A 24,051-nucleotide genomic window follows, 5' to 3' on the forward strand; every position below is an offset into this window, starting at 1 on the left:
TACCCACTGGATGCTGACCTTCCACAGGCCTCACAGGCTTCTCAGATCTGTTTTTTCTCTCTTTCTCTCTGTATTGCTTTCTGAATACTTAATCCTGATACATATATATATATATATATATATATATATATATATACTTCCACATGCTTTTCTAATCATTTTGGAAATTTTAAAATTCTGTGGGTTTAGAACATGGATTTGGAGGTTTCAAGGATAAACATAACAAGCACATTTATGTCTGTGTTAAAAGGCATGTGTCTGGGCAACCCGGGCTCTGGGGGCTGCCCCACAGGTTCCCACCCAGGACAGCAGCATGAGAGTACCATACTCCCACACAAACACCAGCAAGACTGCAGACACCAGAGCAGAGGACCAGCCCTCCCCTGAGCCATACCAGTTCCAGATTTATTCTCTCTGTTTCTAGATCACCGTGAACTAAAATCATCTTCACAGACCTCACAGGCTACTCTCCCAGCTTACAGATGAGACAGACACTTCCCAGACGTAAATCAACTGATCCGGTCACACAGCAGCTCTCCCACGTCCTCAGGCCACACACACTTACTTCTGGGTGAAGGTGGCCATGACCTAGGCCCTGAGCATCTTGCAGGCTCCACACCTGTCCTCACAGCCGGGCACCTGCTCAGAGGAGCGTCAGCTGACAGGTACAGTCAGTGCATCCACGGAACAAGTGGTCCACAGGCCGCGGGGACCCAGAGTCAGCTTCTGGACTCGTCTCTCGGCCACGTGCCCCCGGGGACCCCCATCTTGGAAGTGGTGCTGAGCACGTAACCTCACCCCTGGTCTTCTGAGAAGCAAACCCTGTCCCAGGATGCTAGCCAACAGCGCAGCCCATCCCTACTGGCCTTAGGAGGATGAAGGTGCAGTAGGAAGAGCCCAGTGCAGACACGGGAGGAGGGGGGAGAGGACGAGGTGAGGGCCTGTTCTTTCCAGCAGGAAGACTGGATGACGTGGTCCCATGGCCCCAGCACACACCCCGACCCAAGGCCCCAAATCAGAAGGAGCTGGGTGATTCCCGAGGTGCGTGCGCCGCTGGTATCAGCAAGAGGCCAAACAGTAAAACGGAATGTGCTCCATCACTAAAGGGGGCGCCTAGCAACATTTCAGAAAGAAACACCGGTCCGTACTCCCCACCCAACAGGGGTCTTAAATCCGCGTCGATCTTGCTGTGTGTGGCCCACAGGAACTGCTAGGAGTACTGGCACGCAGGTAGGGATGGCCCACAGCTTCTGCCTTTGACCCCTTCAACCCAAAACCTCTCTACTGAGGAGCACCCAGGACCCGTGGCCCTAAGGACGGACAGGCCGGTGGCCAGACCCCCTTCTGAGCCCAGCTCCATCCCCCATCCCAGCCTGCCCGCCAGCAGCCATCCCCCCAGGCCACGAGAAATAAATCTTGTCGCTTTAAGCCACTAAGTTTGGGGTGGCCTGTGTCACAGTGGGCAACTGGCACAGTCACCCACGCCAAACTGTGAGTGGCCCGCATAGGTCAAGCCTATGGACAGCTCAAGGCCAACAGGGAACTGGGGCCCCAATGCAATGCAGTTTGATAGGAGAACACTTCTCCCTTTTAGCAGTGAGGGCAAACACCCCCTGTACAGCCTTATCCCCAAGGCGACAACTCACAGGGCAGGGTGATCACTTTGGAAATGTACGTCGGCCCACTTTTCCTCAGTGGGATTCTGCAAAGAATATCTCTGGCACCATTTACCATCATTTTAAAAGACTTCAGGAAATGGAATTAGAATTATTTGGTCAATGGTGGATGGGACAGATGCTTGAACAGCCACCACCTTCATCCTGCTCAAGTGGGTCATTGGGTGAAGCTCTCCAATCCGCTGTGTGGACACCCACGGAGATGGTGTGCCTTTCCAGTAGGATTCGTAACTGCCTACAGAGCAGGTCAGCAGTCTCTTAGGCAATCTGCCTGAAGGTAAGAACAGTGTTGAGAAGTTCAAGGCCTGTCACTTTATCAATACTTTGCACAGGGAAGTAGGTGTCAGGTCTGGGCAACTCTATCAGGGCCTGGAGACAACTCATCAGTGGCCAGTTACATGCCAAGCCGCCAGCAGGGGTGGGGGGAGCCCAGCCGTGTGCCAGAGACTGCCGCTCTGGGCACCGTGATGGCCAACCCTGCTTCTTCCCCCACCTGGCAGCCAAGCCAGTACTCACTGGGCACCACCAGGGCCAGGCTCTCTGCCCGGTGCACAGCGCTACCACGGACAACAGAGCTCGGGCCAAGCCCATCAAAGCAGGAAGCAGCATCAGAGCCAGGAAACTTGGAACCCGCTGCCTGGGACTCACCCTTCAAGGACTCTCGAACCCTAAGCCAATGACAACGGTTCTAAACTCAATAGTTGTGTCAACTTCACCAAGTGAGACAAAACATATAAAAATGGTTCCTAAGCTGAGAGGCATTCCAGAAGTGAAGGGAAGAAAATACACTTTCACTCACTTCTCATTTGGCCATCATGCCAAGACACACCCTTACAGAGGCCTTATCACCTGTCTTCCAGGAGAAACACGCTGACATGCAGGGAACTGAAGATCATGGGCTGGTAAGCCACCGAGCAGGGCTCGTGGGCAGCAGAGAACTCTGCCCCTCCTGCCAGCAAGTCCCCTTCAATAAGGACCCTTTTCTGGGGAATCCCTGCCTCCCCACCTAGTTCTATTCTAAGCCAACTTCCGGAAGGCCTTTCCTGCTTCTCCAGGGAGGGGATACTATAATCACAGCCCACTTTGTTCAGCACTTACATGTGCTGAACAAGACGGTGCATCATCTCGTGACAGCCCTGGGCGGAGGCCACTGAGCAAGGGGACACAGCTGGTGGCTTTTCTGGCTCTCATTTCCCAGCCCACATAAATCTTCCCCTCTTCCACCACAGTCACTGACTCCAGGAAAATCCTACAACTTAGGCTTAACCAGTCAGTGCAAGGCTTACTGTGGCCAAAGGACATCTGTTGAATGGCCACAGAAGAGACACACTCTCTCTGGAAGTAGGCAACAGGCAATTGGCTGCCACCTTGTAGTCACAGGAGGCCCACTAGGAAAAGAAAGTGACAACTAAACAAGGCAGAGAAGAGTTTCTGGGCAGTGACATGGTTGAGCTGCTTGATCAAACCAAGCCTGATGTCCACATTACCTCTGGTTATTCTACTTATATAAATCAGTAAACAGCCCTTGGACGACCTAAAGAGCCCTTAACCTCAGAGGCTCAGAGAAAAGTAAACTGTCCAGGGTACCCAAGATAACACACAGCAATTCTGCGATTTGAATCTGACTGCGTGTAGTCCAGATTCCCCTCTGCGGTGCTGAATTTTATGTGTCCTCATAGCTAGGTTATGGTACCCAATGTCTGTCTAGATGTAGCTGTCAAGGTATTTTTCAGATACGATTCACACCGAAATCAGCAGACATCAAGTGAAGCAGATTTTTCCTCCATAATTGGGTGGGCCTCGCCCAATCAGTTGAAAGCCTTAAGGGAAAAGACTAGAGGGAGGAGACAGAGGGAGGAATTCTGCCCCAGATTGTTTTCAACTCAAAATTGTAACATCAAGACCTGTGGGGATCTCCAGCCTGCCCTGCAAACTTCAAACACACCAGCCCCCCACAAATTCATATATTTATCCAGATAGATAGATAGATCTATACAGATATCTGCCTACAGATATCTATCTCTCTATATATAGCTCGTGTTGGTTCTGTTTCTCTGGAGAACCCTGCTTTAAACACTAGGCTCTCTGCTGCCTCACTCTTAGTCTCCTCTCAGTGCCCACAGCACCTTCCTCTGCTCTTATGGACATGCCCCCTTCCTACATCAAGTTTCCTGTGTGCACAGGGCTAAACTCCTGAGCTCGAAGCAACTCCAGTCCCACTTTGTATGAAGAGCACACTGCCTTACGCACAAAAGAAGTTCAGTCTACATGTGTTTGATGAAGAATCAACTATCCTCAACCAGTACAGCTGGCAACAAAGGCCTCCAGAAACATAGAGTATCACTCATTAAGGCAGGAAGCCAGTTAGTCGGGGACAAAGTTAAACATGAACGAATGCTGAAAACATGCCCAAATTTATACTTGTTAATGCGAACCTCAATCCCACACTCTGCTGGGTGTTCTAGCCTTGGGCAGGAACAGGAATTGGGGGTTCAGGTGGCTGAAGGATGGAGCTCTCCTAAATAAATGCAGCTCCTTCCCGGCACAGACCCCTGGGAGGCTTTGGAACAGCTACCAGCCACAGCCTGACACAAAAACATGTGTGGATTATGACAAAGCCACACTGAATTTTAAAGATATCTGACTGAACAATGTCACTGGAGTTCCACAGCTAGTGTTCCATACTGGAGAATGCAATGGATAAACTTAACTAATGGCTCTCAGACTTGAGTGGGCATCTGAACGCCCTGTAACTGTCATTCCCAGCCCAGAGTGTGCGACAGAGGTCTGTGGTGGAGCCCAGAGCTGGCTATTTCTAACAGCCCCCAAGGGATGCTCACGTTGGTCCCGAGACCTCACTTTAAGAAGCCCTGACTTAGACAAATGTCAGCAAACACAGACTCTCAGCAAAGCCACCCAAACAGTGGGCTGAGCTGGGCAAGTGAGCCCTGGGTAGGTATCTGCTGCGTGGCTGTGATGACAGCTACAGTCTCGTTCCCGAGGAAGGTTATGTTGGGTGCACTGGAGAGCACTGTTGCAAAGTTACAGTGTGAGGAAGACAAACTAAAGAGCATTTTTCTTTTGCCAAATTTACAGGCCATTTAAAGAATAAACACACTAAATAAAATTCTCTTACTCTACCCAGGTAAGAGGATTGGTAATTAACAGTCTGATTACTTGTGAGATAATGTTTCCAAAGTACTTAAATGGTTAAAGTCCAACATTTCATGATCCCAATATAATTACTGATTCAGGCAAGGACCACCCTTGGATGCTGAACCACTGAGTGAAAGGTGGTTAGGAAGCAGGATGCTCAGAGTCTCAAAGGAGCAAAGGGGAAGAGGTACCTGACACCAAGGACCTCTAGGAGGCTTCACCAGGTAACTCAGCTTGGTGGACCAAGAGTGGGACAACAGACACTGCACCTCTTGACATGAAGTGAGCAGAGTACCTCACCTCACACCTACGTGATCCTGAATGTGATGATAAGAAAAGACTCAGACAAATCCAGACTGTAGGATATCCTACAAGGACATTGCCCTTGTCTCTTCAAAAGGTCAATGCAAGGGAAGAACTAAAACTGTCCCTATTTTCAGATATGATTGTCAACATAGACAATCCCAGGAAATCTACAAAATAAAACTTGTAGAACTCATAAGTGAGTTTACCAAGAACACAGGATACAACATAAACATACAAAAGGCAACTGTATTTCCATGTACTAGCAGTGAACACACGGAGACCAGAATGAAAAATACAGTACCATTTACAATCACTCAAAGAAAAGTAAATACTTAGGTGTACATCTAACAAAACTCATACGTTGAAATCTACACAATGCTAGTGAATGAAATCAAAGATCTAAACAACTGGAGAGACATACCATGTTCATGGATTGGGGACACATATTAGTAAAGATGACCTTCAACCAGTGAACAAACAGTGGTCCATCCACACCACAGAGCAGTACTCAGCAATGAAAGGGAATGAACTATTAAAACAGCAACAACCTGGATGGATCTCCAGAGGATTATGCTGACTAAAAGAAGCCAATTCCAAAAATCTACATACTGTATGATTCCATTTATGGAACAATCTTTAAATGACAAAATTACCGACCTGAAGACTAGTGACTGCTGGGGTGAAGTTTGGGTGCGATGGGTGGGAAGTGGAGGTGGCTATCAAGGGCATGTGAGGGATCTTTGTGGGGATGGAATGTTCTGTACCTTGATTCTATCGATGCCGACATCCTGGTTGTGAGATGGTCCTACAGCTTTTCAAGATGTTTTCATAGGAGGAAACTGGGTCAAGTTACCCAGGATCTCTCTGTCTTATTTCTTACAACTGCCCGAAAACTACCTCAACATAAAAAATTTAATTAAAAAAAATGTCTTCAGGAAAAAGAAAAGTCATGAAAAATAATAATAATATTAAAGAAAGAAAGCAGGCAGCCTGCTCTCACTTTCAGGGCACAGAGAAATGAAGTCACCCAGTGTGACATGTAAACCACAAGTAAGAGCAGATTAAGGACAGCAGGAAAGCACTTTAGGGACCAGACATTAGCTGGTGTCCACAAATCAAAATTAAATTGCTTAAAGGGATCATGGTCTTGAGGTTGAGGGATGTGGGAAAGCGTCCTTGCTCTCAAGAAACACAGGCTAAAGCATTTGTGGGTACCGTTCACGATGGGTACAACTTTTCACTTTTCAGATAAAGCCAATGTGACAAAACGGCAAAAAAAAAACCACAGCAAATCTAGGTGAAGGGTATACACGTGTTCATTATACTATCTCCAGCAAATGTGACCATTTTCAAAACAGGAAGTTGGGGAAAGAACAGCCTTTTCAGTTCAATAACCATCCACTGGGTCCGTCTGTACTTCTGCAGTCTCCTTTTCCTTTCATGTGAAAGCACAGATCCAGCCAGTGCTAAGTTCTCAGGGTCCCGAACGATGGCAAAGAAGCCTCACACACAGGAGCCAAAGGGCCCCTTGGCCCCGAGAGAGAGCCTCTAGCAGATGTAGCCTCAATCTCAAAATGACAGTGAGCATTCAGAATCGGACGATCAGAAGTAACTAGAGATGGATACGAAGAGAGCCGTGAAGGGACGGATCCCCCAGCTCTGACCCCAAGGTCCTCAAGACGCCCACCAGCCCCGTGGCCCTCAGGACCCCCCACCTCCACGCTGTTCTGCCACATCCAAGCTTAGATAGCAGTCAAGCCACAGCAAGCCCCGCTGCGTGCTCCTTTCTTCAGTGTTTGTGGGGGTTAACCATATCTGGGACACAGCCAGCACTCAATAAATGTTAGCTGCCTGAGAGTGAGGGAGTGAGCGAACCAACAAAGGAAGGAACCAAGGAGTCACTCTCTGACAGAGCCTCACACAGTCAATAATTAACGTCAGTCAGCCCGCCTCTGCCACTCTCGGGTGTGTACCTTCTATTCCCAGCAACCAGCCTGAGGTCTATGAACTGCCAACACACCACATCTCATTCATCAGGCTGGGAACGGAACAGCATCATGGAGACGGAGGCAAGTGATGGGGGCTCATGTACCACCCGGCCATGCGTTTAGCCAGGGCTAAGGCCCTGAAGCGCCTGCCGGCCATTTGGGGCAGGATAGATGGATCAGCGGATGAAGAGATCCAGCTTGTGGAGGGCAAACAAGGCCATGCTCTTGCTATCAGCGCTCCCATCCTCATCTGAACGAGTTGTGTGCCTCCAGGCTCCAAGGGTATCATACAGCACATCCAAACTTCTCTCTAAAATCCAGCCATTTTTTAGGACTTCCCCAGTGGTGCAGTGGTTAAGAATCCGCCTGCCAATACAGGGGACACGGGTTTGAGCCCTGGTCCGGGAAGATCCCGCATGCCATGGAGCAACTAAGCCCGTGCGCCACAACTACTGAGCCTGTGCTCTAGAGCCCGCGAGCCACAACTACCGAACCTGCGTGCCACAACTACTGAAGCCCTCGCGCCTAGAGCCCGTGCTCCGCAACAAGAGAAGCCACTGCATTGAGAAGCCCGCGCACCGCAACGAAGAGTAGCCCCCGCTCGCCGCAGCTAGAGAAAGCCCGCGCGCAGCAACGAAGACCCAACGCAGCCAAAAAAATTAAAAATAAATAATTGAAAAATAAATAAATAAAATGTAGCCATGTTTTAAAATGCATTCAGTCCCACAGAAAGAATTTGTGAACATGATCTGGGCAGCCTGGGCAGAAAGCAGGTAAGTGGGAGAGGTGACTCTTTTCTCAGCACGAGTCTGGTGGATGCCCACCATTTTCATAAGAACAAAACTCTCATTTAAATATCGGACAAGAGATTATACATTGCTAGTGGATCTGTATGGAGACTGGAATCCATTCTGAGAGAAAGACAAAGGCAATGATTCTTGCCATTTTACACTGTGGATTTCAAGGAATCCCACAACACATTCTGTCCGACATGAATATTCTTTTGTGCTACCAAGATAGTAAAGTAACGGTTTTGTATTCCCAACTCTTGTCAGGGAGCCCTCATGAATTCCTAGCAGACATTTACCATCAACTTTCTATAATACGACAACTTGGAACATGGCTGTTTTCCAAGAAAATTACAGTGGGCTAGATTCTCAAGTCTGTAAGATAAGCGTCAACTGCCCTCCTCTGAAAGTTCATGGAGTACATTGCAAAGCAAAACTCCCAGGAAGTAGAAAATGGTGGCCCTGAAAAAAATTAATGAAACCCTGGGAAAATATGCAAGCACCTCCTTCTCCTCTAGTAAAGAGCCAGCTTCTCAAATGTTTCCACTTAGATGTGGCATCGTCCCCTCCCATGCTGAAGCCTCAGAGTAGGGAGGCTCCAGCGGCAAAGGCCTTGCCCAAGGTCACGGAGCTGTCCCTGGGCTCCTTCCAAAACCCTTATCACACGAAGATATAGGACGCCCTGGATCTTGTCCTTGGAAGAACTCAGATTTTAGTGAGGAGAGATACAAACAAAATATACACAGCCCAATCCCGGAGTACGTCAGAAGACCAAGGATGTGCTAACTGGGCGTCAGGAAGGGCAGCGTGGGCCTGTGACTGCCAGCTTCCACCCAGAGGACATGGGCCTGGCTGAGAAGAGCTCGGGGGTCCCACACCCTCACCTCCTTCCCAGGAGCTCTATCTCTGGGAGGCGGGCTAGCATGGGGTGGGGAGTGGGTGGAAGGCTTCTCCTGGATTCAGCTCCTCGAAAGGCTTAATGACTAAAGAGGAGAGAAGAGTAATGACTACTGACACCTAGTGTGTACACGACATCACAGTTACCGCAGCAACCTGGTGGGGGGGGGTCCGTGATACCAACCCCCCGTGTTCAGCAACACTTCAAGCGCAAGACGGCTGTCCCAGGGTCACACGCAGAGGCAGGACCCAGGCCACAGTGGTTACTGCAGAGCACACTCCCTTTGTACCGCGGCCCCAGAGCAAACAAGCAGGACCATGCCATTTCCAGCAGCACCAGGGTACACAGAGAAGCTGAGGTCCTGAAAGCGCACGGGTCTGACAACAGACAGAACACATCAGAAACAACCAGTGAGGCCAAATGGAAGGAAGGCAGTAAACCAGGGGTCACGGGAGAGCACACAAGAAAGATCACCGTTGGCCAAAAGTCTTCGTCAGCTCCAGCCCGTTAATCCAACTCATCTTGGCAGTGAAACCTGAAAGCTGAGACTGTCTGGACCCCACTAGAACATTATTGGTTGCAGAGCTGAGTTCAGCCCCGACAGGTCCTAGCTGGACACTGGCCAAGATTCTTGGTCACAAAGGCTCCCAGAGCCGAGGTCAGAAGCACTGCTGCTCCAGTGCACGTAATTCCATCAGCACACAGCAGGCCACAGGGTGCGGTGCTGGGCCCTGACCCCGGTGCCTTTGTGAGGACCTAACCGAGCAAGAGCCACGCTCACCTCCGCCCACTGTGGCGCGCAGGCCCCGCAAGCTGGAAGGAAAACTTGGCCCCCTGGGGCAGGACAAGCAGCCTAGGCAGAGGGAGGGGCTGTGTCCGGGCCAGGCCTGAGGCTGCACAGACCTCCCCGTGGGCTACACACAAAACCAGAGGCCAGCAGGTCCCCAGCAAGCCGGAGCCAAGCGCCTTCTTCTTTCACCTTCTGAAAGAAGCAGCTCTAACAAGAATCATTTACCCATAAGTAGCCAGCCCAGCGGTTGGGAGCTCATGCAGGTACGGTCGTCACGCTGAAGGGCTGTAAGAGTCATCGCTGTGAGAACTGTGAAGTCGAGGCAGATACACGGGAAATGCTTAGCATAGGATATAGGTTTGGGAAAACCACCAGCATACAAATACACACCCCACCCCTAACGCTGAACTGTTACAAAAACCAAGCCGGGAAGAGGAAGACGATCCTGTATTTGTAAGTGTGAGAACGGGGGACCTTTTATAAATGTGCAGCCGTCATTTAAGTCGCGATAGTGCCTCTAGCAAGAAACGAATTCTGTAGAAGTGACTTAGGCTCTTACAGATGACCTATATTTTGGATTTTTTCCATTTAAATGGCGGTGGGGGGAAGTGAAGTGCAAGAGACATCAACCCTCTTGTTGCCAGTCACCCATGTCACCCAAAGTCTTCATCAGCCCGGCCAGCCCTCAGCCCAAGACGTTCCTATTGTTATGCTGAGAACTGCCCTTCCTCAAGGGCCCGTGCACAGCGGCCTTTCACGAGCAGAACAGCGCACACGAGCTCTCGCGGGCGGGCGGCCTGCGGTCTGGCGGGATCAGTCCCTCACTCCCCCGAAAGCGGGGTGCACACTCCTTTCTCCTGCCGAGGCCCACGCATCCCAGAACCCCACCCGCCGCAATGGGCATGCTTCTCATTCTGGGCCACGGGATCTTCGGGGTTACAATATCTCCAGGCTCCACGATTCTCCAACCACCTGGTTCAGCAAACTGTCCTTCCTTTGTGGGCTGCACTCGCGCACATTCCTGTGTAGACTCCCCGCCCTCACCCAAGCTCCCACAGGCCCCAGGCTGGCCAGGACTCATGGCGGACCTGCCACCCCCATTAGCACGGAAGGCTAAGGCTTTGACACGGTGTTCCTAGTATCAGGAGCAGAATGCTGGTGTCTTCTTATTCCTCCGCCTTCCTCAATCCCTTCCCTGCTCCGGGAACGCACCAGGCGGCTCCTACCTGAGGCCTCTGCCCTCACTGGCCCTCCACCCGATGAATCCTTCCCAGAGAGCCCAGGATTGACTCCATCACGTCCTTCAGTCCAGCATCTCCTTCCAAAGAAGCCCCACTGGACCACCCTGCAGAGAGCCCAGCGCCCAGGGCCTGAACCCTGCCTGGGCCAGGGAGCCTCCATAAATAGGGGACAATGTAAGGATGTCCCCCCGCCTTTGAATCCCCCAAGCCTGACCAATTCTGCAAATGCCCACACTGGAAAAGATGCCAGTAATTCTGGTCCAACGTGTTCCAGTGCCGGGGGTAGGGCCTGCTGGTTGGCATTCCTGACTTGAGACTGTGAACACGTTCTTGGAGGGTAAAAATTAACCAGCATCCACCTGGTTGGGCCTCGGGCCCCGCAGGCTCCAGGCACTGATCAGAAGAGCGGTGTCCCTCTAAGGCACAGCGGCCGTCATCGCCATTGCACCAAGGCCAGGCCAGAGCAGGGCCCGGATCTGTGCTGTTCCTGAGGAAACCCGGAATAATTGCACTCATACATCATAGGTTCTGGCATGCGGGTCCCAGACTGAACCATTTATCCAAATTAAAGCCATTCTCCAGAAACAAAATCAGACCCTTTTAATTGAAAATAAAACCAAGCAACCCCAAAGGCTCTTTTTTTTTTTTCTTAATGAAAGACATTCTTCCTGCTTTCTCATTCCATTAATCACTGAGTTTACACAATCTGTCAAAATAGCTCGGTAAGAAGTCTCCCTCTTCCTTTTCCTGCAGGCCTGGTTTTTCCCAGCGTGCGCCAAGCCGGCCGGGAGTTCAGGCACCCTGGGAGACCACGAAGAGGGTTCTGCGAGCACGCTGTTTCTCGACTGCAATCCAACCACGTATCTCAAGGGGCTTCAAAAACCTTGTGTTCACTTCTAGGTATACACCCCAAAGACGTGACAGCAGGGATGCAAACGTATACCTGCACACCCATGTTCAGAGCAGCGTTATTCAAAATAGCCCAAAGGTGAAAGCAACCCAAGTGTCCATTGGAGGACAAATGGATCAACGAAAGGTGGTCTTTAGGTACAATGGAGTATCATTCAGTCTTAAAAAGGAAGGAAATTCTGACACATCCTACAACACGGATGGAACTCGAGGACATTATGTTAAGTGAAATAAGCCAGTCCCTCCAAAAGCACAAGTGTTATATGATTCCACTTCCATAAAGTACCTAGAGTAGTCAAATCCATAGAGACAGAAAGTAGAACGGTGGGCGACAGCGGCTGGCGGAGGAGGGATGGCGAGTAAGTGTTTAATGGGGATGGAGTTTGTTTTGCAAAATGAAAAGCGTTCTGTTCATGGATGGTGGTGACGGTCTCACAATACAAAAGTACTAATGCCATGGAACTGTACACTTGAAAATGGTTAAGTTATGTTATGGGTATTTTACCACAATCAAAAATAGTTTGTGGGCCTTCCCTGGTGGCGCAGTGGTTGAGAGTCCGCCTGCCGATGCAGGGGACACGGGTTCGTGCCCCGGTCCGGGAAGATCCCACGTGCCGCGGAGCAGCTGGGCCCGTGAGCCATGGCCGCTGAGCCTGCACGTCCGGAGCCTGTGCTCCGCAACGGGAGAGGCCACAACAGTGAGAGGCCCGCGTACCGCAAAAAAAAAAAAAAAAAAAAGTAGTTTGTGTTCTTTGACCTCGAACCACCTGAGGAGTCCCTCCAAGAACATGACTGGCCAGGATCTTGCCCAACGATCTCCGTGCAAGGATGCACGCAGGCCGTCCGTGACCAGAGGACAAATGGTCATCACGTACTTACTGGGTTCTGTACTGTCATCAACACTCGTGTGTATGCAGAGTTAGTTACAAGTGGGGAAATGCTTATATTGCCACATTGATGCTAAAATAATACATTGATCTCAAGTTGGTAAACTTGAAAAGCACAGAATGTACACAGCATACAAGAGGGTGAAAACATCGCTCCCTGGGTGGTAATATTAGGACATTTTTCCTGCATTCTTAACATTTCTCCCTCTTTTCCAAGTCCACAGCAAACGTATTACACAAAAATTACTTTGTAGAAAAAGAATCAAAAAATAATTTAGGAAGCAAAGGCATGTCCGTTCCCTGCGAATCCTCTCCCACCCCCTGAGCAACACAGATGACAAACGTCCCCTCCCCTCCTAGGGCAGGACAAGAGAAAACATGTGCCTGGCCAGCTGAGAGCCGGGCCTGCCTCACTCAGCCGCCAGCCCAGTGGACGCGAGCAGAGGTGTGTTCCCTTTCCTCCACCCCCAGCCACTGGGCGCTTCTGGTCTTTCCAGAGAAGAGAAACTGGAAACACACCTGTCCAAGCTCATGGGCAAACTCCTGAGTCCCCACCGCGTCCTCCTGTTACCACAAAGGCTTGTCCCCAGGGGGACCAGATAGGGCCTCTGAGAATGGGGAAGTGATGTTTCAGCCGGAGCCCCTGGGGCGGTGGAAATTTGGCAGAACCAGAGTACGTAGCGGCCCAGGAGCTGGCAAGCAGGAGGGACGTGCAGGGCCACGCGCGGGACCCCCGCAGTCAGACAAAACAGCGCCCAGGAGGAGTGCCGGTACGAGTCACGCAGAGGGCGGCGATGTCCCCGGGCTGCAGGTGGGGAACGGAGAGGGCAGTCACAGGACAAAGGGCGCCTTCTACCCCAGACCTGTGGCCGCCAGAGCCCAGCTCTTTCCTCCCAGCACGCTGCCTTTGATGTGCATCCAAAATCACCAGTGGTGAGGGGTGAGCACTCAGGAAACCTCTGAAAAAGGTGATGGATTGCGAGCGAGCGGAGGAGAACGCCAGGACCGAGTCAATGGGGCCCTTTTGTTCCCGCAGCCCGACGGGAGGAATGTGTACAGAACGCAGACGCCCCAGCTAATGGCCCAGCCTGGCCCCGGGGCGATTCGCACGGCCAGCTGTAGGCTGCTCCCCCGCGCCCTGGGAGGCTCCACCATGAGTGAGATGCAACACAGAGCAGCTGTGGTCCAGGGTAATGAGGGGAGCGGATTCCTGAATCCTCCAGTGTGAAACGACCGGCTCCCGAGTTTCCGGGGCACAGCCGCCTCTCCCTGGAAAGAAGAGGCAGGCGGGCCTCACTTCATGCATTGCCTTTGCCTCTCCCTCTGCCCCTTCTCCAGAGCCTTGGCCTTCTGCCACTGGGGCACCTAACTTATTCGTGTGTCTTTAAAACCTCGGGGTTTGTTGTTCATCACCAGCTTCGGAAAACCTACGCTCAAGAGGTTCCAGGTCATACCCTGTGGCTGCCATCCCCTAAGACACGACGAAAGGAGGTGACACCCTTCCCACCTGGGGGGGGTCCCCCAGCGCACGGGCGCAGACTGGCTGGGAGTGGCACCAACAGGCTGCCACTCGGGAAGCTGGAATGAGGATTCCCTCATATGTCTCCTCAATCTTAGAAACAGAGCCGTGCCCGCACAGGGCGTCCTGAGTGCTATCAGCTCCCCCAGGGAGAAGAGGAAGGGGAAAGCAGGCAGCTGGCCACGTGCCACAGTCAGAGCTGAGGAAGGAGGAAGAGGGGCGAAGGCTCCACATCCGAGGAAGCAGCTGCGGCCGGAACCCCGGCCAGCTACGGACGGCGGGCACTCGAGAGCTTTCAGAGCCTTTGCCAGGCCCTCGAGGAGGGGTGACACGGGCAGGGGACCATGGAGACCCCTGGCCTTGGGAAGAAGTCCCAGCATCGCGGAGGGACCTGGGTTCCACTCTGGGACCCCGCCCAGCACCACACCACCCCCTCCATGCACAGGTTCAGGTCCCTGTGACCAAGGGGGCACTCACCTTCTGTGGATGAGGGCCAGGCACAGGCTCTGTCCCCAGACAGACCTGGGTTCCAACCAGCCCCATGACACAGGCAAATGACTTCAGCTCACTGCGTCTCAGTGTCCATTCCGGAAAACAGAGACAAAAATGTTATCTTGCAACATTGGGTGACGATCTCTCTGATCGCGGATAGCAAGCACCCCATCGCGCATGGGTAACCACACCATCAAAAGAAGGCATTAATCTTGCAAGGTTACTGGGCTGGGAGCCGGGGAGATACTTGCCAAGGGCTCCCAGGGCTTCCAGCCCAGGCGGGCGGGCGTAGGGGGATTGGGGTGGGTGGGCATGGAACGTGAGGAAACCTCTTCTCCCAGAGTTGGTGGCTCTGGGGGGCACCTCCTTGGCACGATCAGGAAATGCTCCACCAGAGGGAATTTTCCTGATCACTGACACAGACTCCTTAGACATAAATTTTTCATTAATTTAGCCCATTTGGGACCAAACATATTAACACCAGATCATCGCCTTCTTTTTAAAAAAATTAACATAGCTCTTTTTAAATGTCTAGGGGTCATCACAATGACTATCCTCCCCTCAGTGACACAGTAGGGCATTCTGATGGCTCCTATCAGTGGCCCCAGGTGGCGGTCACCCTCACCTTCACTGGCCTCCTCCCTCCTATCCAGCAGAGGCAGTCCCCAGCGGGGGTCTGGGACAGCAGGTAGGAGACATCCGGCCGGCCCGCACCAGGGCCAGGCGTGCAGTGGGGACCCCGAGTGCACACAGAGCAAGAGACAGAGATGTCCCTGCAAGAGGGCCTGGCTCGCGGCCCTGGCAGGCGGACACCCGGCCGACCCACAGCAAAATGATGCGTGCGGGTGGCAGGGGGAGGGGTGCGGTTCGCCAAACCCAAGTGCAAAAGGAAGCTCCGGAAACCTGGAGATTCTGGTTTTCTGCTTTTATGGGGAAAGGACAGACATCAGGGAAATAAGTGTTCCCACGCTGAGCTCACTCACAACTACAGAGCAGCAAATCTGCCTTTTCTAGGGACTCGACAGCCTGGAAGATTCAAAACATCTTCTGAACCCTAAGAGACGGTTCACTCACATTCAGCAGCATTCTGCCTGAGGCAGTTTTTAATGTCTAGGTGTTTTAAAATCAGGGAGGCAGCACGGAAAAATACACCCTCGCTGTCGGACAGCTGGGGTTTAAATGTCACTCCACGTGGACAGGCCACACGACGCCCTCTCACGCCCGCCTCTGCTTAACTGAGAGGATTCAAAGAGGTGACTCTTTCAGTAGCCAGAGCAGTGCCCAGAACCCGGACAATAATGAAAGCAGTGATGATTCTGAACACTCTTGCTAACCACCAGGAACATGTAGCGACTCTGAGTTAACAGAATGCCTATTTAACTAACCAACTGGCCAGACCCCTTATTCTGGATCAACAGAGATAACTGCAAAGGACTCCAGGGGGACAGGGCCGGCTCTAGGTCACTGATGACTCCCGTGCTTACCGGGTCGCACAGGAAAGAGCCTAGGGTTCAGGGTCTGTGTACCTCCGGGACCCCATCCCAACCCACCGCCTGGTACCAGAAGACCCGTCAAACGCAGCCACAAAACAGGCGCCTCTCCGAGAGAAAGCAGAGCCGCTGTAGGGAAGCCTCTCTACTCGGGGAGCTGTGGATGCACTGGTGGCTGGGATACAACAGTAACTTTCTGCCTGCTGGAGGCGGGCTATTTCTCTAGCAGGAAGAGCCGGCACCTCGCCCGCACAGGAGTTTGGGGGCAGGGGTCAGGGGTGGAGCAGGGTTTGGTTCGGGTACAAAAGGCTTTCTCCTAGCGTGGTGGTGGTTTTTGCCAGGCTGACCCTAGAGGAGGAGCTGCGCGCGCGCAGGGAGAGCCAGAGGGCTGGGTCTGATCTAGTCCCCAGCTGTTTTGCACTTTAATAAATGTAGGCACCTGTAAAATGGGCGTTGTGTACAAGCTGCCGTAGCCACATGGTGGGTCAGAAATCGTCCCCTCTTGGCCTTTCCCCTCTCTTTTCTTGCCTTTTTGCCTTATTCCCAGGCCATTTTTAATCCCATCAGTAATATCTCCTGCAGCCCAGGAACATACTTTGACCGGGTGACCTTTAGCTCCCAGGGTCACGTGTGCGAATAGCTCCATTGAAAACCCAGAGGTGCCAAAGCTACACTTTGTAAAAGCCAAGTCAGTTTGCATCCAGGAACACCAGGTCCCTGAGGCTACTACTCTTTCTATCTTTTCCTTGGTTTGTAAAGAAATAACTCATCTGCTGCTGCTGCTAACTTTGGCACCTCAGCTGAGGAATTTGCGGCCAGGACATGCATCCACTTGACAGACAAGCAGCAGCAACTTCGGGGCCCTGGAACCCCACTGTCCTGGCCGAATTCTGGGCTGCACCACCACGTGGGGCGACAACTTGGACAAGACACTTAGCCTTTCTTTGCCTCTCGGTTTGCACATCTGTAAAATGGACCACGAATCCCAGCTCCCTCCAAGGGCTGTTATGTGGATGCAAAGCATTTAGCCCAAGCAAACACTCCATTAGCATTTGCTACGACCATGCTATTACTTCGCTATTACTTCGTCTCCGGGGTCACTATTACTTTGTAAAGTTACTAAGTAAGATTACTGTTACTTTGTCTTTGAGGTCAGGAGCCTGGCCTCCTGCCAGATCCCACAGTCAGCTCCCTGTGCACTGAGGTCCCCTCGTTCTCCGCAGAATGGCCTTGCCCGCTCCTCCCTCCAGCTGCAGCGACTCCCTGGCCCCTCCAGGCCTCCGCACAGAAATGCCTTTCTTAATACTTGTTCATTGATTTGCAAATATAACCTCCCAGGCCCTAAAGAGGAGAGAATCACAAGGACACACAAATCTCTTTCAAAAGGCAAAGAACTAAAGCACTTCACAAAGAATAATACGCACAGACCATGTATACCAAAATGCCAAGACGGTTAGTTCTGAAGGGCTTTGCGATATCCATGCAATAATTTTCAGTCACATTTTCAGAATATTTAAAGAGTCCTCCATGAACACGCATTCACATTACAAAAGAGTGAAAATGGGGGAAAACTCTGCCAGAAGATCAAAGTGTGTGAAGGACAGGGACACCCTCAGGGTCTGGGGGACTTCTAAGTGGGCAGTGACCTCCCTCAACAGCGGTCTCTGCAGGCCACACACCCCATGGGCTTTTATTTTTTTAACCACACTGGAGAATGGGGGGCACCCGCCAGCGCTGTCTCAAGAATTCAACGGGAGCTCTTCAGCCCCTTCCCGCCACACAGATTTTCAAATCACTTCAGGCAAACGACCCCATCTCACTTATCAGACCCAGGCGGCGCCCACCGAGCCCCGGACCCTCCCTCTTCCTGCCTGTCAGCGACAGCGCCGGCGTGGCAGCAGGCACGTGCCGCAGGTGGCCCCGGCCCCGCACGCCCCCGCCCGGTTCCCGCTCCTTCAGAAGTCAGGAAGGAAGCGCCAAGGGACCCCCTACTTCCCGCCCAACACAGGGAAAGGGAAACAGAGACGCACCGGAAAGCCCGCTTGCAAAGAGCGGGAGAAGGGTCCTGAGCCTTCCCACTGAAGCTCCAACTCGGCTCTCCGCCCCGGAGTCTCGGGACCCGTCCTGGAGAGCGAAGTCCACCCGGGCGCCGCCGCGACAGTGCCGCTCCGGCCCGCGCCCGCCGTCCAGGGCGCCCCGGCGCAGAGGGCCCCTGACGCACACGGCCCGCTCCGCGGCTGCGTCCGCGCGCCCCAGCCGCGTCCCCGCGCCCCCGTCCCCAGACCACGTTCCGGACCCCGGCCGAGCCCGCCCGCGCCCCCCGCCGCGTTCACCCGACTCTGTCCCTGAGCCCCGCTCCCCCGTTCCCGGACCCCGGCCGAACTCTCGCCCCCAGCTCAGGTCCCCGCGCGCCCAGAGCTCCGTTCCCCTGCGCGCCCCGAGCCCCCTGCCCGCTCCCCAGGAGCAGACGCCGGAGCCCGCCCGCCCGAGACAAAGAGGTTGGCGGCGCGTACCCCCCTCCAGTACCTGGGCGAGCGGCGGCGCCGTCCCGTGGGGCGATGGCCGCAGCAGACAGGGCGCCGAGCAGCGCGAGCAGCGCGCGGGCGGGCCCGTCCTCCTGGCTCGCGGCCGCGCCCGCCGCAGGGCCCCCTCGAGGCGGCGCGGGCAATCGCCGCCGCCACGCCCGGGCCGGCCGGTCACCTGGATTCATCGCCCTAACAAAGCAGCGCGCTCCAGGCGCGCCCGGGGCCCCGTGCGGCCCTGCGACCTCTCTGCGTTGGCCAGGTGGGACTGAGAATTATTAGACCCGTTGAGCAGCCCAGACTCAAAGTGTTCACGGGCTGGCGGGTCCCGAATAGTCAGGCAAAGTCCTGGTTCCTGCACAACTGGTTCGTTCGTTCATTCATTTGTTCGTTCATTCATTCGTTCGGCGCCATAATTATTGTGCTCTAAGAAAGCGAAACCTCGCTGCCCGCCTGTGACTTACAGTCTACTGGGGGTAGTGCACACATAAAGCAGCACGGCCGTAACGGAGGAAACCCAAGATGCTTTGGAAGCCCTGGAAAGTCCGGCCAACGGAGGCAGAGGGTCGGGAAAGACTTTAGAAGTCACGTCTTCTTGAAATTAGCAAGATTTAGGCAGGCCAGGAGTGGACAAGAAAGAAGGTCCCAGACAGAGGGATGCTCAGAGGAGGAAAGGCAGATAGATGCCAACATCCCCAAGACACAGATGCCCCTTACTCAGTCCCACAGCCTCGGTTTCCCCATTGGTGAAAACTGGGAAGTGGACAGCATGCTCTTGAAGATCCCCTTGTAAAATGTGGGCCCTTCTGCAGAATTAGAAGTGCTCTTCCTCCCGTACAAAAGAACAGTTTCATCAACACTTTATCTTGTGAACGCACAAAGCCCCTTACACGAGGAAGACGTTTCCCGGAAGGCACTCCACCCTACTTCCTGCAGAAGAGACATAGATTGCCTCTGTCACCCGGACCAAATGTTCTTAGAATCCCACCTGGAAAAGTGGGCACATCTTGGAGTGCAGTTACCAGGAATTGTCCCTGATTCAGGAATGCAACATCCAGGCCCACCCCTGGCTCTTCAGGAGCAGCCCTGCCCGTCCTGTCCGAGCACAGAGCAGGAAAAACATGGCTTGTCGGGACCAGTGGAGAGACTGAGCAGGAAAATCATCTCTGAATGGACTTCTTTAAAAGTAGCCAGCCACCAAAAACCTTGTGGCCCTGAATCCAAAGTACAAAGTAAGCGTGTCCAGGGAGGAGACACGACAGACCCCTTGTTCGCATCCCTGAGGGCCCAGGCCATGTACGCTCAGACTCTACTCGCACTGTTCACCGTCTCTTCAGAAGGATTTGAAGAATCCCTGCAATGCTCTGATTTCTCAAGAAGTCAGAATCCCTGGACTCTCATTCCCAGCTGAGTAGGGCATTCATTCCTTGAGGCCCTGAGCCCCAGGCCTCGGAAACAGAGCAGACATTTTTCCTGCCCTCTAGGACACCCCAGCCCAAGAGGTGACAGGATGAAACAGGAGGTGTGGAGGAAAATAGCCTCAGGGGAGTTGGGGAGGTCGCAGCCAGCGGACCCCTCAGTGGGAGTGAGGCAGGTCCTGTTACTATCCCCTTTTTACTGATAGGCGAAGATCATAGGGAACTTGCCCAAGGTCACCAGCTGGGCAGCTACAGAATATGATAAGGACCCAGGACCATCAGGCCGACAAGCTACCCTGATTTTTTTCCAAGCTGCCCTGCTCTGCCCATCCATTCAGCTCAATTGCACTGAGTTGTGTCTTTGCTGAAATCTCTCTTCCACTAGACTCCCAGGACGGGGGCAGGGGGTGATGGTGGTGGTGGGAACCTTCAGACCCACAGCCAACAAGTCTATCCATCTTGCATCGCGGAATCTATCACAACATCAAGGTCCGTGTTAGCCGAATGACTGAGTGAATTTGAACTTCATGAGGTGTTACAATATCCAACATCCGCTTGCAGAAGCTGCGTTGGTAAGTTTGCCTAAGATTTCACAGCTACGAAGCTGGGGTTCTTTGTCCCTTTCGGGAAGGCCCTCCCACACGCAAATTGCTCCCCTCCCCTCCCCAACCAGGGCCAGCCAGTCCCACTGACCCTGCTGCCCTCTACTGGGCTGGATGCCTTGACCACACCCTTATTTCTGGGACCACAGTGACTTAGATGCCAATTCACGCAGTGTCTGTCTTCACACCTATACAGTGTCCTCAGAAGGTAGAAGGCACCCTGGACCTGGTGTCCTCTCGCCATCTCTGCTAGCCCATGCAACTGGCTCCCTGATTCACCAAAGTGCAGACTCTACACCTGGCCCAGAGTCTCCTAAGGGGTGACCCATGCCCCACGAAGCCATCCTGGGTCCAGGGACTCCACACTTCACAGGCTGAAACTTTGAGTTCCCAAGAATTTAAGCAAAAACAAGGCACGCAGCAATTATCTAAAAGAGAATGCGCAGTTTTTCCATCCTTACCTACCCAAAAATGTCTCAAACCTGAAAACAAAAGTCTCAAACCAATTTAAATGAGGGAAAAGCAGGCGTATACCAAGAATGGCGGTTCCCTTCCCAGCACTCCATAGGGAGCAGGTTGCAGGGGTGGGTGAGGAGGGAGGTCTGGGCAGGAAAACCTGGTGTCTCTGTCCCTCCTCTCTGCAGCTTCACTCTTGTTCTTCTCAGCCAGGAGTTCTGAAAGAACTTTTTAGAAGCTTGTCGTTGCCATAAAGATGGTCTTGGCCATGGCAAAAGTCTGATACGTTTTTGTCCTTTATTTATTATTATTATTTTTTTTTGGCGATACGCGGGCCTCTCACTGTTGCGGCCTCCCCCGTGGCGGAGCACAGGCTCTGGACGCGCAGGCTCAGCGGCCATGGCTCATGGGCCCAGCCGCTCTGCGGCATATGGGATCTTCGCGGACCGGGGCACGAACCCGTGTCCCCTGCATCGGCAGGTGGACTCTCAACCACCGTGCCACCAGGGAAGCCCCATTTTTGTCCTTTAGATCAAAGGGAATATGTGAGCAATGACTTGGATATTTTTCCTATTTCTTATTTTCTTGCCCTGAAAATTAATATTGTTCAAAGAGCCCCTGAAAGGGGTAGCTGGAAACATTACATGCGATATAGCTGGATTGGTAAATTTGCCCAAGATTTCACAGCTAGGACGCTGGGATTCTTGGTCCCAGCTGTAACAAATGCTGTGAGGAAAGGGTGGGGCAGGAGTGGGTGCACGTGCCTTAAGATACCCTCAAGACGTCCCTGGGCAGGCTTCCCTGGTGGCGCAGTGGTTGAGAGTCCGCCTGCCGACGCAGGGGACGCGGGTTCGTGCCCCAGTCCGGGAAAATCTCACATGCCGCGTAGCGGCTGGGCCTGTGAGCCATGGCCGCTGAGCCTGCGCGTCCGGAGCCTGTGCTCCGCAACGGGAGAGGCCACAACGGTGCGAGGCCTGCGTACCGCAAAAAAAAAAAAAAAAAAAAAAAGACCTCCCTGGGACTGTCACCCTCTCCTCACTTTCCTTCTCCCCCTCAACACACAGTCCTTACCCCCAACCAAACACCTCGCCTTTTCTATATCCGCAAACCTTTTGCAAACCTATGGAACCTTGGTACCCTCTCCCCCAAAATGCACAGACACACCAACTTCTGCAAGGTGGGCTCCAGGAGACTACTGCCTGGGCACAGATTAACTCTCTGTGCCGCTGGTACCACCCGGTCTCTGGGAAGTGGGCTCCTAGACAGCCATGATCCGGGATCAGACCCTGGGAAGTGAAAGGAGGGCAGGAGACGTGGGGTGGTAGTGCTGAGACCCGCCCTGGGGAGTGCTGCAGCAAGGCCACCCTTTGCAGCTGAGGCTGTCCCCAAAGGAGGCTGATGACAGAGGGCTGCTTCCCAGTGGCCGGGCCAAAAAATGGTCACTGAGGAGGGATCTGAGTCACTACTGCAGGGCCGGCTCCACTCCCTTGGGATGCTGTTTGCCCCAGAGCTGTGCCCAGCGCTGGGACTACCCCAGGAACAGCTGACTGGTCTCTCCATTCTCTCTCCATATTGAGAATGGGAGGGTTGCCCACCCCGTTTGTGTCCCAGGAGCAGCCTGCTGATCGAACCCTGCTGGGCTCCATCCTGCGAGTGCTGGGGTGCTTTCCCTTCCCCCGTGACAAGCAGGCCCCATGGGGAAAGCAGGAGTACTGCACTTTCCTACCTGTTGGTCCCCCAGGGTGACCAGCTTAGAGCAGCAGCCCAGGAAACCATGGCAAAGAGCGTGAGGACAGATACGACAACAGTAGAGAGGAAAGAAAAACGGACTGTCCTGAGCAGACGCGAGCCAGATGTGTGTGTGTGTGATTGTGAACATCTGGTGCTTGTCAAAGCCTCAACAGTGGGGTTTGCCATCCCTGCAGCCGAGCGCACTCCTAACAGAATCAGGACGCGCGGATCCGTCTGCCCGTGCTTCTCGCACCGTCTGGAGGGAAGGGGAGATAACAGGTCCGCTCAAGGAGGAGCGGCTAGATTCGTCCTCCCCTCCACGCCATTCCCTTTGACCACCAACACCTCTACTCCCACAGTCCTCGCCTTACACATCTGGTCGGCGGGGGACCCTTGCTCAGGAAGCCATCCCCCTGCCTTCTAGCTGGACTGACCACTAGTTCCTTGTGTGCAGGGACTCTGTTTCGCAGCTCCGCATCCCTAGCAGACATGGGGGGATGTGGTTGGTTCTAAGACCGGGGCAGGCAGCCTACGAGGTGAGCTGGAGCGTCTTGTAGCGCCAGAAAGTAAGGACGTGTTCAGAGAACAAAAGGATCAGGGCCGCCCCGTTGAAGGGACACAGCAGAGGGACCAACTCGAAAGAGCTCCCAGCGGCCAAACCTGAGCAATTTTGGGTTAAAAAGTGTAAAATTAAATGCCCATGAGTCCATACTGACGAATGAATGAATGAACGAATGGGGAGAACAGGCAAAACTCTCTTCCAGAAGAACTCCAAATAAGTTTTGTAGATAGCTCCCCCTGCCAAGGAGATGCCCTTTATTCCCCAGTCCTAGAGGTGGGCTGTGCTTAGGACCTCCTTCCAAAGAGTCAAGTGTGAAGGGTGGAGGGGGTCAAGGAGTAACTGTAAGGTGGAGAAACCTGACAGACGTGACCTCAGCCAGGTGATCAAGGTCACCAGTGGTGAGTCACCTTGAGAGTGCGTGCCCTTGACCAGACGTGGTGAGAATGGCGCTCAGGTCTTCCTCCCGGTAACCAGGAACTCCAGCCTAACTGTGAGTGAGCATCAGACACGTCCCAGCTGAGGGACAAAACACCTGACCAGGCCTCCTCAACACTGGCCAGGTCAGCACGAACGAGGAAGTCCGAGAAACTGCCACAGCTCGGGAACCTGAGGAGACACGA

General features: G+C 53.2%; 1 protein-coding gene across 4 annotated transcripts in view; it reads right to left on the minus strand.

Moving 5' to 3' along the window:
• Positions 1 to 18,808, minus strand: part of TNS3 (tensin 3) — a 226,677-nt gene extending 207,869 nt beyond the window's left edge. For 2 of the 4 annotated variants that reach the window (XM_033411316.2, XM_049714878.1), the window contains exon 1: positions 18,171 to 18,318. The gene's annotated coding sequence lies outside the window, so the exon portion shown is untranslated. Of the gene's footprint in view, positions 1 to 9,827; positions 9,912 to 18,170; positions 18,319 to 18,666 lie in introns of those variants that run through there. The other 2 variants (XM_033411313.2, XM_033411317.2) reach the window with 2 other exon arrangements.
• Positions 18,809 to 24,051: the final 5,243 nt, after the last annotated feature.

The sequence above is a fragment of the Orcinus orca genome, chromosome 9, assembly GCF_937001465.1.
Source record: "Orcinus orca chromosome 9, mOrcOrc1.1, whole genome shotgun sequence".
Classification (NCBI taxonomy): Eukaryota; Metazoa; Chordata; class Mammalia; order Artiodactyla; family Delphinidae; genus Orcinus; species Orcinus orca.